This window comes from Scomber scombrus, chromosome 12 (genome assembly GCF_963691925.1).
Source record: "Scomber scombrus chromosome 12, fScoSco1.1, whole genome shotgun sequence".
Taxonomy (NCBI): domain Eukaryota; kingdom Metazoa; phylum Chordata; class Actinopteri; order Scombriformes; family Scombridae; genus Scomber; species Scomber scombrus.
The window spans coordinates 2,306,429-2,320,796 of NC_084981.1; the positions used below are offsets into that span (position 1 = coordinate 2,306,429).

At 39.9% G+C, this 14,368-nt stretch overlaps 1 protein-coding gene across 1 annotated transcript in view; it reads right to left on the reverse strand.

The window, feature by feature from the left end:
- atp6v1ba (ATPase, H+ transporting, lysosomal, V1 subunit B, member a) overlaps positions 1-14,368 on the reverse strand; it is a 45,464-nt gene that overhangs the window by 30,739 nt on the left and 357 nt on the right. The window lies entirely within an intron of this gene.

A 14,368-nucleotide genomic window follows, 5' to 3' on the forward strand; every position in this document is an offset into this window, starting at 1 on the left:
AAAAATTGTCTGCATACTTTTGTCTATACAATGTACCATTTAATTGTGGCCCACTAGCTTAAGAAATGAGAAAAACATCCCTAATAGTGTTTTAAGTGTTTTAAGGTTGATCCCTTTAAGCAAATGTATTAGCCAATTGGTGGCACTAAGTCTGAAGTGTATTTAATTTTTGAATAAGTAGCTCCACTTCCCCCCATATAGAACCCCATCATGATAAAAAACAAAAAAAACAACCAGGGCAGTTCAGGGTAGTGGTCCCCTCTTATGTACAACTGCAATGATTTTTTTTTAAAAGATGTGGTTTGCTCTCTCATTTCACAAGATAACGATGACTCAATGGGCTATACGTTCAGGAGGTGTGAAGTAGCAACATTTCTCATTAGGTTTGGAAAACTTTCTCCACCCCTCTTTTGCTACTTCAGCTCAAGTGCAGCGGTCCCCTGGCTTGGCATGCAACGACAGTGTGGGTCACCCTGCAGCCTGTTCAGCTGCCAGAGCCCTTTGTGTACAAAGATGTTAATTGGTCCTAATCCGCCACTAGAAGCTGTTTTGGTAGCCTGACCTCGCACCCTGAAGGACACCTTGGTGTGAAATACTAAAGAGCCCATTCAAGTGCCAGAGAAAAGAGGCACAGAGCATTCCAACACAATTCAATTTCCCAGCTGAAAGAGGAGGGGGGGACCAGCGGGGAAAGAGCGGGGGTGGGGGTGGTGGGGGGGGTTTTCGGAGCTAGGATGGAGATGGGGGCGCATCATCATTCTGACAATAAATGAGCGCTACAAAGCAGTGGCTGCTGTGATGTGCAGCCTCACATTCACGTCTTAGCCTCTACTTCAAGGGATTCCCACAGCCCCTCTGGACATGGGAATGCTAATTGCCTCAAACCTAAAACCAGCCCTCACACACACAGACACACATCCCACCTTAACCCCCTCCCACACACACCCATACACAGCCAAAAACATGCAACAGTGAATCAATAAACCAACAGGATAAAATCGCTAATATAATCAATCTACAGTCTTTGTTTCTATGTTGTCGCTGTCATGTTTCTATTGACTACTGTGGGTTGCTGGGCTGTACAGTAATATCAAATTCTGTCCTGGCCCAAAATAGAAACAGTCAGCCACAGTGCTGTAAACAAACCTCTAACTACTGCGTTGGTCGGGATCACTGATTTACCGTCGTCTCCGTGCCTTCGGTGGCTGGATAGAAAAAAAACTATAATGCCAAAGTGTAGTAAGGAGAGACCAGATCATCTGATAGTGTAGAGGCCCTGCTCAGTCATTACATAGATTGTTTTTTCCAAGTCTTTTTTTGATACAAACAACTTCACACCATATGTAATGAACAGCTGGTCACTGCAATCATTCCTCATACTCATAGTGACTGCAAAGTCATACCTTTGTAACCACAGTCCAACGCCTGTGCAAGAAAGTATTCCGAAGTCCAGTCAAAGCTACTGTGAGGCTTCAGCACTCTGAGTTAGTTTCATCAAGTGGTTTTTCTTCCAAAGTTAGTCTGTTTAGTGTTCTCTTGCCAAGTTGTGGCAAAGAGATACCTCCTTGTAGTTTCAGATAAGGTTTCTGAAGTATAAAACACTGGCAATAAACCTACACGGACTTGATCGGTATCACAGTGTTAAGGAATACAATGGTGCTTAAAAATCCCAAAGGCATGTTTGTCAGTACTGTCAAGAAAACATACACACAACCTCTTCCCATTAAACTGAAAAAGAGAAGTTATATTAACCTGGTGTGTTGTACTACACAACAAGTGCCACCAGAGGGCAGTCAGTCATGGTACAGGCAGCTGGTAGAACAGGCAGCAGAGCTCAGAAAGGTGACGAGCACCTGACGGGATATAGGACTCGCATGAAAAAAAAGGGGGGGAAAAAGGGCGTTTGATTGCTTCAGGTATGATGATGCAGGTGAGCCAGCAAATACAGAGGTTCTGCGCACTATTTGCTATTGCGTTATTTTATGAGTTCGCCATTGTGAACAACATTCTGTAATGCGGTTATGTTACGGTACTACAACAAAAAAGTTAGCTAACAGATAAATTATTTGAGGTAAAAATAGTGGGATATATACATTTAACTTTACACACCGTTTTAACACTAATATAATAAATCCCAGAAAGACTTGACCAAGGAATTGGTAATACATTTTTGTAGTGACTCAGACTCAATATTTTGTCCCCCTGGAGGATTTATTATTGTGCGTTAACGCAAGTGTAGCTATATGTCACACAAGACACACACTTTCTTAAAAATGTAACTACATAAAAAAAGATCTGTATGTTTTCTTCTAAGATTGTGATTGGGGACGAGGTTGTTGATACTGAAGACAAAGTCACCATCTCCACTGACATCCCTTGGTTAAACGCAATTGCCATTATCTGTCATAGTGGATAAAAGAAATAATGATTACTGTGAGCGAGAAAATGAATCGTTTCTAGTGTTGCAGTGGGGACTTCAATGGATGATGTTCAAGGCTAAACCATGAGTGTGTACCAATGCCACAGGTATCTTTAGTGGGACAGTCATTACCCCTTTAACAACATATTAATTCAGACTTACAGTCCAAGCTGTGCAATAAAGGGATCACTTCTCTGCTAGCATAGAGACAATACTCAAATCTGTACACGAATAGCCCAAAGAAACATTTCTTTCTGAAATACTATCTAATTCACTGTCAAAAAATACCAATATGTCCATATCTGCTTGTAAAGTTCAATTTTTTGTGAACAGAAGCATATTTCACAATGAAGGCCATGTTTTGGTTCACTAGAATGCTCTTAATTTGAAGGAGTGGCAGTACTGATGGCCCACAGAAACATACAACTCTGTACATATAAATATAATTCAGCTTAACTGCAAAATACAAAAACTCCCCATCACTACAACTGCATTTGTGAACTGATGAAAATTATCTAAAAAAAACAACATCTTATATTGAATCTATTGTACTATCTTTATTATCTCAGCAATTCTGAGCAAAATGAAAGTGAGGTAAAAAAAAATACCACCAAGGTCAGAACAAATAAGAACATATCCTCAGGATTTGCTAAAATGAAAGTGTTACAATAACAGACTATTATTCGCTAGAGAGTTTGAGACCGAACAATCAGTCCTTTATTCCACTTACAGTATCTTATTTGCGTTTTGGGGAGAAGAAAAACAATTGCTATGTTCTTGGACACAAAAGCACACAAACACATCTTGGATTTAGTGTTCAACATGCAGAAAGTGCTTTGTGCTTTTACATTAGAAAAAAAAAAATCTACTAATAAATAAACTAAAAAAACCACACCAAAAAAAACTCAGATGAAGGTCAACTTTTAAAACAAAAAGCATTTCAGAATCTTTGGTGGGCTCATAAACAGCAGACAGGATCGACTCAACTCTTTCCAACCAGTCAGTGTAGTGACATGACTGCAGGCCTGCTCCTGGTTTTGACACCTTTAGAGAATGAGACAGGCTTTTAACCCTGTGGGTACACAGGTACTCCATATTAAGAGGACTCCCTACCTCACTGCACTGATTGTGAAGAAATGTAATCAGGCTCGAACCAGGAACAGATTTGCTAGCAGAGTGGGGCCTCTTGTCTGCGGTTGCTTTTTGCTGAAGGGTAGTAAGGTAGAGGAACAACGTTGTCTATACAGAGAGGCAGCTGTTAACTCAACAGCTTCATTACAAAGGTGGCAGAGTGCTTTAGTTACAACAGAACAACAGTTTACAACCTTTTCAGTGGTTGACACCATGGTTGTGTCATGAATTCAACGGTAATTTGTGTGCACTTATTTTGTGCGCAAAGTACAAATATTTTCTACCACTAACTGTATATAAATATTGACGTCATGACATCTCCGCAAAAGTGAAGCCAAAACATCTTGATCAGCCATGCCGATTTTAGGCAATCTAGAGTTTCCTCCTTCTGTATGGGACAGTGGATTTCAAAGATGGGCAGACAGGGGTCTTATCACAATTAACCAACTATTTGACGGAACAGATATCAAATCCAGGAACAATTCACGCTTTCACCATAGGTTCTGTAAAAATACCTCCAAACACGACACTATATCACAAGCCATAAAGAGAGGCAGTCTGCAAAAACCCAAATAAAATAAAAGAATACTTTATTACTATAGCAGAAAAAGGTTTTCCAACTAAAAGGCATGTTTCTCATATATATATATAGAAGGCTCACAGCTGATATTTCCCAAAATACTTGGAACATCAAAGAAAAATTGAAGATAGTGTATGGGAAGACATATGTGCTTGTAGCAATAAGGGAATAAAGGGAAGTCAATTATGGAAAGAATTTGATTGGAAACTAAAAATTAGATGATTCAACACTCCTTTTGTTATCTCTTTATATATTAAGGAACCCTTGGTTACTTTATGTTGGAGGCATTGTGGAAAGATAGGTGATCACACACGTCTTTTGGGATTGCCCAGTAATTCAGGGGTTTTGGAAAACCATTAAAGAAGAAATAGAAAATATCTCAAGCCTTCAAATGAAGAGGGTGTGTCCCGTGGGTCGTCATCTGGCCGCCTAATTGTGCAGACTCTGGCTCCAAATGACGTCACAGAAGCAAGATGGCCGTTCTTGGAAAGTATATATTTTGGCTTCACTTTTGCATAACAGTAAAAAGTTGAGATCTGTCATCTATATTTATATATAGTCAATGATTTCTACTCATATATTAATAAATCAATCAAACTTTATTTATATAGCGCCAAATCACCACAAAAGTAATCTCAAGGCACTTTTCACATAGAGCAGATCTGACCGTACTCTTTAAATGATGCCCATTAAATCGATTGTTAAATTGATTTAACCATTTTTTGAAGTTAAACTTGTGGTGGTGAACTAAGTTACTGCTTTCAGTAGTGAGAGGATGCAGAAATATGATTCATTTATTGCACTACAACATGGATCTCTAGTGACCATGTAAATGACAAATGACAAATGTTTTTGTATTTAAGTGTATACTACAGTACATCTTCAGCTATCAGCGTATATCATAAAGTAAGGTTTTCTCATTCAGTGGTTACAAAATTAAAACTAAAACCACTAAAGAGTAAAACACTAAAAGAGTGACACTTTTCATGAATAGAATTAGAGGTCTTAGTGTAAGGAGGCACAGGGAAACTTGAAACTATGATGAAGATCAAACAAGGATAAAGATCTTCTGAGTGTCCTGCTGGGATTTATTAAAAAAAAAGGCTGAGTGACTTCCCAACACTGGGCTCACTACACACACAATTAATCATCACTACTGCTGTGGAAACTCCAAATCTCGCCTGATACAAAGCCATGCCACTGTTAGGGAAGTGAAGCAATGTCATGGGGGATGTCTTGGATTTGAAAATACACACTTCTTACTTCTCTAAAAGACCGACCAATTCTTCAAATGAAAAATGTGAGGAAATGTATGACAAGCGGTCAGCAAAAGAAGTGTGCTCTTCACTTGGATTAGCTTCTGTTCATGCCAGAAAGAGAAATGGTGTCAAATCCTTAGCCTACATTTTAATGTTCTTTCATGAAAAGAATGGCAAACGCCCACGGGAGAGGCTTTTTTTTTCCTACTGACAAGCTAGCTGCTTAAGCCTAATTAGAATGTGGATTATAGAACTGTTACAAAAATAACATTGATTTTATAGAAATTACTTTCATAGTGACAGATGAGACATTTGTTTATCGTGACTACATTATTACCATTAATTAAATCTTCACAAAGAAGTATAGTGCCTTGCTCCATGTCTTTTCATAGCACTAAATGACAGAATGCACTACTAAAACAAAGGCAAGCCATTTCGTGGGCTAATAGCTTTTGTCGCATTTGACATGAGAGAGACAAAGGCCTCTTGAAAGAAAAGACTTGGTCTGATGAGAAATCTCTTTATTTGTTTATTTTCCTGCTCTGTCTCACAGTGGCTTTTCTATAGCTGCCTCTCTTTAGAGCTTTGTCGAGTCAATAAGGTAGTGAAAAACCATCTCAACATCGTGATCTTATACACCGTTTGATGCCTGACAACTGACTATACTGAACAAAGTCCTAGTGATGTCCTCCAGTCCACACTGATGGTAGAGTTTGCCTCATACCAACAGGGATGTGGCAGATCCAATTGTCATCTGTATTCGTCGGGTGTTCATTTTGAGAAACGCAAGTAATACCAAGTCCAATGGAAGACACCATTTGTACCTATATATGACTTTTAAAAAGCCATGACTTAAAAGCTCATATTAAATATAAAGATACACTGCTTTGAAGAATAACAGTCTGATATGGTTGTTCAAAAACTCAGTTCAAATTTCTTAAAATGGCATCTACAGCTTCCTCCTGATTAAAAATCCAGAATCTATGAACAAGAAAATATTGTTAATTTCGGGAGTTTAATTGCTTGGCACAATATGTCTCCTACTTCTTCAATTCTTAAAATTTAAAATTAAATCTCCTTGACAACATATATACACGCACAAACGTAACTACTACACTAAAGGGGACCCATTATGTTTTTCTTATCTTCACTCCTATATACAATGTTATAATGTCAGATTAAACATTATTAAACATGGTCCAAGTGTCAAATAATAAGGTAAATCCCTGTGCACAAAAAGCACTGACTTCAGACTCTGAACACTTGGTTTCTAACAATTATTTCTACTTTCAGGTGAACAACACATGTTTATCTGCTATACATTATGGTGTTTTTCCATTGTTTTGGACGTAGTCACCATGCCGGGCCATGACTCCATTACACAGCATGGTAAAGTAAAAATGAGTAGTTTACCTGTTGGAGGTGTACTGGTAGTCTGCAGCTCTTAGTCAAACATCATCATCACTCTGGCTTTTTCTGCTTGCACTATTCCTCCCTGTATTATTTCTTACTGTCTCGACAAAGAGCTCCAAATATCTCCATATCTTGTTGTGTCCACAATTGTATTTGTTTTTTGCACCACTAATGAAGCTCAACACATTTTACTTTCTGTACAACCTCTTTTAAAAGCTTTTAATTTGACGTAGTTAAGCAAGAAATCTTTGGGTTTGCATCAGCAGTAACTTTACATGACTCATATGGAGGGGGTTGTTAAAAAGACAGGAGCTAAAATTGCATGTTAAGAGACAGAGGCTGAACTGAGGGGCTGCATAAAGGGCCAGTGTAAGATAAATAACAAGTCTAGACTAGCTAGAAACCCAGACGTAGTTACATGTCTGCCAGCCTGAAATATTCCCAAGGCCTGGAATCTACAGGAAGGAGGTAAATACATATGTGCATTTTTATTACTATACTAATTGTATGTAGTTTGTAAAAGTTTAGATTTGCATTTGGTGTGTTTAGTGGAACAGCTCTCAATGTGGTAACACCCTACATTACTGTGTATTGATGGGATGTAAGTATTGTTAAGTTAAAGCTAGATCAGTATGATGAACAGTACATGAGATTTGGGTATATTAATCTGACTAAGGACTCTTTAGAACAGAGAGAACCATTATTGATCTAATTTTATGTATTATCCTTATCACAATTCCTTGACAGCAGTTTTTATTTCATTCATTTTCCTCCCTTTGAAAGAGGCCTTTGTTTGTGGTGTGACTGGATTAGTCTCAAATCCAACCTTTTGGGATGAATTTAAATAAAAAGGTTGGTGATTGATCGTCTACACATTTGGATGATGTTTTATTTATGTTAAAAGGTGATAAAAGTTTGATCCTTCATTCAAAACAAGATGGTTTTTCAGGTCTCACCTCCTCATCTCCAGCTGAGTCCTTTCACTGCATGATCTCTACTATAACTCCATCTCCAGTAGCAATCTTACTTAGAGATTTCAACAAAAACTGGTTGGATAAGTCATCTGATAAAGAAAGAAAATTATCTAATAGTATTAATCTTATCCAACTAATTAAGGAGCCAACCCGAATTACCCCTAGAACACAATCTTTGCTCGACTGGATTCTTGCGTCACACCCTGATAGAACTTTAAAGGCTGGTATCATGTCTGACTGCTTCAGTGACCACTCAATTATTTTTTGTGTATGTAAAAATGTAATTAATTATTACCCCCAAAATTGATTAAAATCAGACAATATAAGAAATTGAACCCTGATCTATTTATTAATGATTTGATCAATATTAATTGGGACAGATACCAACTTATACCTTTTGTTCAGGATGCCTGGGATTTCCTGTACAATGAATTTACTGAAGTGGTGAACAGGCATGCACCCTGGAGAACTGTTAGAGTCAAGGGCAAACATCTCCCTTGGATCAATTCTGATCTTATTAGTTTTTTTAGAGAGAGGGACAAAGCCTGGGCAACTTATCGTCAAACACGAGATAATGTTGATTGGGAAGTGTACCGGCAACTACGTAATATGAGCCTAACAAAAACCCGTAATGCAAAATCCAACTACTATAAAGAATATGTCGCATCTGACTTTTAAGAACCCTAAACAATTCTGGAATAAAATTAAAACCATTATTAGTACATCTGACAAACTTACTATTAATAAAATAAGAGCTGATAATGACTCATTAGCTATTGTCCAAACTTTCAATCAGCATTTCTCGACTGTCTGTTCCTCACTACTACCTGAATCTGATATATCTGCGTCCTCCTCCATCCATATCCCGGTGTGTTCCAGCTCTTTTTCATTTAGGAAAATTTCTCCCTCAGAAGTATAGAACGCCATCAACGATCTGAAGGTAAATAGCAGTTCAGGACTTGAGGGCCATATTCTAATATATCCTCTTGCTGATCTATTTAACTTTACACTATCCACCTGTGAGTTACCAACTGTTTGGAAATGCGCTCGCATCATCCCACTCCATAAAGGAGGCGATGTACTTCACACCAATAATTACAGGCAAATTTCAATCATATATTCCATCGCTAAAGTATTTGAAAAGCTAATTTATAATCAACTTTCCCACTATTAACAACATTTTATCACCATTCCAGTCTGGCTTCAAGTCCAATTATTCGACGACAACTGCTCTTTTAAAGTTTACAAATGATGTGTTTTCTGCCCCAGAACATGGTGAACTCACTGGTGCGATATTAATGCAGTCAGATGGTTTAGCTCATACCTTCACAACAGAAAACATTGTGTCTTGAATGGATTTCAATCCGAAATCGGATTTCTTTATTCAACAATGTGGTGTCCCTCAAGAGTCAACACTCGGACCACTTCTATTCTCAATCTAAGCTCCCTGAGCTACTACCCTTCCCTGAGCTACTACCTTATCGTGGTGGAGGGGGTTTGAGTGTCCCAATGACCCCAGGAGCTCCATTGTCGGGGGCTTTATGCCCTTGGTAGGGTCACGTAAGGCAAACAGGTCCGGGGGGAGGGACCAGACAAAGCGTAGCTCACAAAAACCCCTTATGATGAATAATATATATGGTCCTTGGTTTCCCTTGCCCGGACACGGGTCACCGGGGCCCCCCCCTGGAGCCAGGCCTGGGGGTGGGGATTGATGGCGAGCGCCTGGTAGCCGGGCCCCCGGCCGGGCACAGCCCGAAGAGGCAACGTGGGACCCCCTTCCTGTGGGCTCACCACCCGTAGAAGGGGCCAAAGGGGTCGAGTGCAGTGTGAGCTGGGCAGCAGCCGAAGGCGGGGGCCTTGGCGGTCCGATCCTCGGCTGCAGAAGCTAGCTCTAGGGACGTAGAAACTTCACCTTTCTGGCGGGGAAGGAGCCTGAGCTGGTGCGCGAGGTTGAGAAGTTCCGGCTAGATATAGTCGGCCTCACCTCGACGCATAGCAAGGGCTCTGGAACCAGTCTTCTCGAGAGGGGTTGGACTCTCGTCCACTCTGGAGTTGCCATTGGTGAAAGGCGCCGGGCAAGGGTGGCAATACTTATTGCCCCTTGGCTTGGCGCCTGTATGTTGGAGTTTACCCCAGTGGATGAAAGGGTAGCCTCCCTCCACCTTCGGGTGGGGGGATGGATCCTGACTGTTGTTTGTGCCTATGGCCCAAACTTTGTAATCGTGTCGTCGGACTTGCAGCCGCATGTCTTGGACACTCGGGCAAAGAGAGGGGCGGAGCTGTCAACTGATCACCACCTGGTGGTGAGTTGGCTCCGATGGTGGGGGAGGATGCCGGTCAGACCTGGCAGACCTAAACGCATTGTGATGGTCTGCTGGGAACGTCTGGCAGAGTCTCCTGTCAGAGAGAGCTTCAATTCCCACCTTTGGGAGAACTTTGACCATGTACCGGGGGAGGCGAGAGACATTGAGTCTGAGTGGGCCATGTTCCGTGCCTCCATTGTCAAGGCGGCCGACCAGTCTTGTGGCCGCAAGGTGGTCGGTGCCTGTCGTGGCGGCAATACCCGAACCCGCTGGTGGACACCGGCGGTGAGGGATGCCGTCAAGCTGAAGAAGGAGTCCTATAGGGCCTTTTTGGCCTGTGGGACTCCGGAGGCAGCAGGCAGGTACCGGTAGGCCAAGCGGGGGGCGGCTGCGGCGGTCGCTGAGGCAAAAACCCGGACATGGGAGGAGTTCGGTGAGGCCATGGAGAACGACTTCCGGACGGCTTCAAAGAGGTTCTGGACCACCATCCGGCGTCTCAGGAGGGGGAAGCAGTGCACCGTCAATACTGTGTATGGGGGGGGGCGATGCCCTGCTGACCTCGACTCGGGACGTCGTGGATCGGTGGAAGGAATACTTCGAAGACCTCCTCAATCGCATGTATTGCTCTGATGTCATCATGATGTTAACTGTGGTTTGTCTTTGTCTTTTTTTTTTTATCTTTTGGTTTCTGTATTTTTTTTTTGTATTGTCTTTTGTATTGTCTAGTCTATGTTTGTATGTTGAATCAATGTCTGTTTATGTTTGGACCCCCTCGAAAACGAGATGATGCATCTCAAGGGGTTTATCCAAATAAATACATTTCAAAAATGTAAAAAAAAAGACTAGAAAAGCGCTACATAAGTACAGTCCATTTACCATTTAATGTAGAGGAAAGCTTCTGTCAAGGTAAGGAATTGGGGCAGTCAGTGGAAAGTGGATGTATGGCATTATTATTATTATTTATTTTTTGTCTGTGTGCTATTAATATGATGACAAAACATATAACTCTTATTTCTGTCGAAAACCAATTAAAAAAATAAATTTATAAGCTCATCACACTGAAAATTGATTTATTATGTTTAGTTTTTAGCTTTTTAAGCTTCTCTACAAAAAGGGGAAGGTTCAGTTCAAACAGGAACAGGACGAGCCAGCTGTTCAACAAACAGAAACCGTTCCGGAGTTATGACACTCTGGAATAATACGCACTATCGACTGTAGAATAAGACTGCTGCTTTTTGCCAGAGCACTCATCCACTCCTACAACAGTGATGCTTTGACAGTCCATCTGAGCGGGTCGACGTACGTCATCTGACCCGGCTTCTCAGCCCACCTCCTGCTGAGCTTTAGTGAACACGCCTTTCTATTGGGACTCCTGTAATGCATCCATTTTACACTGATGTCAATAAAACTACACCGAAATGGTGAGGTGAGTAAGTGAGTGAGTACTGCTGGAACAAAATTAGAGAATTTCAGAGGTGGGATGGTAAGATGTTTTTAGGACAGAGGTTTTATCACATGTTGTATTCTCTCTGTTTGGCTCTCAGATGGCCCCCGGCTCCATTAAGTCATTTCCTTCCAGTTTGCTAAGAGGCTTTTAGTCCATGCTTGCCTCTTTGACACTTGCACAAAAAGAAAAAAAAAAATAAAACCCATCACCTTAGCAGGCTTGGGCAGTGTTCAGTAATCAAAGTCGCAGGAAAGCCTCAACATCACAGGATAACACAACGTTGAGATCTGGGATTCAAATAATGTCATCAGCATGGCCACAAAATGAACAATGAGGCTACCGTATGAACATTAACAACTGTCTCAACTAATCACAGTAGATTAGGCTTCATAAATTATGTTTATAAAGTAAGATAAAGGGACAGTTGTATGAACCTTTTCTAAAAGGACACTCACCTAAGCCATTGTGATTAATTACTTTAATCAAAACAGAGGTGAAGACCACTGTTATAAAGTTAGTCATGTCATTTCACCTAATTAGCGTGACATTGTACTTTCTAAGTCATTTTAGGATGATTATCACACTTTAGAGTAAAAGTATGAATAGCATCTCTATTCAAATACCACAGACTAATGTTAGAACTTTACTCACTAGTACTTTAAATTAAAATGACCACGACTGAGTATTCTCTACATTTATCATTTGGTCTAGAGCTGCAACATCAACAATGTATCGACAACTATTTTGATTATTGATTCATTGTTTCAGTCACACATTCTTTGGTTTCAGCTCCTTTAATTTGAAAATGTGCTGCTTTGCATTGTCAAAGAGGAAAGTAATAGGCTACAAGTATGTTTAGGTCTTGGATGGTTGGTTGGAAAATACGAGGAATTTGAACTTTGTCACTATAACTATATATTGTCTAAGAAATAATCGCAATAAACAATATTAGTCATTTGAAGACCATTTTATAGCACTGATATAATGATAATATAATAGCATGATAATGATTGGAGAGTGGGCGCTACACTTGTGTAAAAACACAGAGTGCCATTATGGTTGGAGACAGAGTTATTTACCTTTAATTCTTCTACAGTCTCCACTCAGGACGTACACAGTGAGGAATGAAGGACACTACTTGTTTAGCCAATGAGACATGAATAGAGTCTTAGCTGCTAATGTGAAGTGTGGTAATATTGAGGTCAAAAAATGATCACGGTCATGTCCATGTATCATATGATAAGTTAAGATATAGACGTGATGATGTTGATAATGACGTGTTGATATTGTACGATAAGTCGATAACGTCATTATTGTGACCGTTCTAGTGTTGACAACTGTTTGGATAATTGATTTAATCCTCTCAGTCACTTTTACAGTAAGAATGCCAAACATTCTTTGGTTTTACCTCTGTAAATGTGAACATTTGTTGCTTTTCTTAGTCATAGAGGAAAGTAATAATGTAAAAATGTTTGGGTTTTGGATGGTTGGTTGGAAAATACGAAGAATTTGAATTTGGCATCACCTTGTAATTGTCTGGTAACAGACTTCTGATGCAAAGCTGATAAACAGAAAATTCTCAATTTTCAATTATTCTCAACAATATAATCTCAAAAGAATAAAATGTACCTTATTTACTTACTGTAGTCGGTGTACAAAGTTCAGTGTTACAAGCATTTAATTTGCAATGTATCAGAAGCAATCCAGTACTGAACCAATGCAGATAAACAATCTATTTTGGTGATTGAATCATACATACAGATATACTGTGTCAAGATTAATGATGTAATAAAACGGTTTTCATAGAAAAAAAATTAGTATTACAAATACTATATAAATATAAATTCTATTAGTATCCAAATCAAAAGGCTGCTTTACAAAGCTCTCATTCAAACTAATGTAAAGACAAAAAAACAAGGTTTCCTTCCTTCAGGCCAGACGGTGCAGGTTCACCACTGCAGCCTGCAGCTCATGTGACTGATCACATGAGAGATCATCCCATCTGTCACCATCCTCAGCAAAATGCTAGAACGATAGCTAACATAACCTTCAGTATTCTCCAAAACGCCAAACTGTAACATTTCGGTTGTAAGGACACTATAAAGACGTTAGAGCCCACCTTAGACCTCCCGCACTCTTAACTCATGTAAAATCATCATATTAACGTCGCTTCATTCATTCATCATTAACCGCAGTCAGCTGACTGTGCACTGCTAGCTAATCCACGACGATGGTGACATTTAACTGTCAGGTTGAAATAACATCGAGCCCGTACGCCGTCAACACGACATGGATGAATGAAACATAATATAAATGAACATAAAATGCATATGTATTAAATAAACACGCTTGGTACAAATGTGAACAGAGTTGTAGCTCTATTCAGCTGGATGCTGCGCCAGATCAGCTGCTGTTAGCAAGAGCTAGCAGACTAGCTTAAGGCTAGCTAGTTTGCTATTTGACACGACTGACATTTGTGTAGCTAATTTAATAGGTACAGCATGCACGTAATAATGACATTTATAATGTTCATTTATCTACACAATACACTTTTAACTGGCAACATTTAGTTCGCAAAAAACAGCTCGTTTGCTGAGAATCGTTTCTAGCTTGTTAGCTAACATTGCTGCTGAGTTCGCGTCCAATAGGAATCCATAGAGTCATATCCAAAGTCATCATTGACATTGTGTATTCTGTCTTTTATAATTAACACAGGTCATGCATATGTTTCATGCGTTTATAGACCAACACTTTAACTGCAGCATTCAGTTACCGATACTGACATCAAGGACTGTAATGACACATCATTACTGACTCTGACCAACTGGAGAGTGACACGAAT